The sequence below is a fragment of the Triticum dicoccoides genome, chromosome 3B (genome assembly GCF_002162155.2).
Source record: "Triticum dicoccoides isolate Atlit2015 ecotype Zavitan chromosome 3B, WEW_v2.0, whole genome shotgun sequence".
In the NCBI taxonomy this organism is placed as follows: Eukaryota; Viridiplantae; Streptophyta; class Magnoliopsida; order Poales; family Poaceae; genus Triticum; species Triticum dicoccoides.
Window position 1 is genome coordinate 416,619,165 of NC_041385.1, and position 367 is coordinate 416,619,531.

A 367-nucleotide genomic window follows, 5' to 3' on the forward strand; every position below is an offset into this window, starting at 1 on the left:
GCGATGCTCCTGAACTCTTTTTTTTCCGATAAAGAACGCTTTTTGTTGACTCGTAACTTAGTCCAAATGCACAAATTATATATGAAACGTTTCGCAAAAAAATTTATATATGGAACGAACGAATTCAGAAAACATTTTACTAGGACCTTGGTCGGCAATAGGATCCGCAGGGGCTTGCCGGATCGGGTCGGACGGCGGGTTTCCACCGGTGACCTAACGGCTGGCTGGTCCGATTTGATCTAATCTCAATCTGGGGTGGGTTGGTCTTTGGCTTGCGAGGCAGGCACAGGGTGAGGCAGCAGCCCGGTGCACGAAACCTCCGTCTCCGTGTGGAGTGCGGCGGGGTGCAGAGATTTTCTGATGAGCG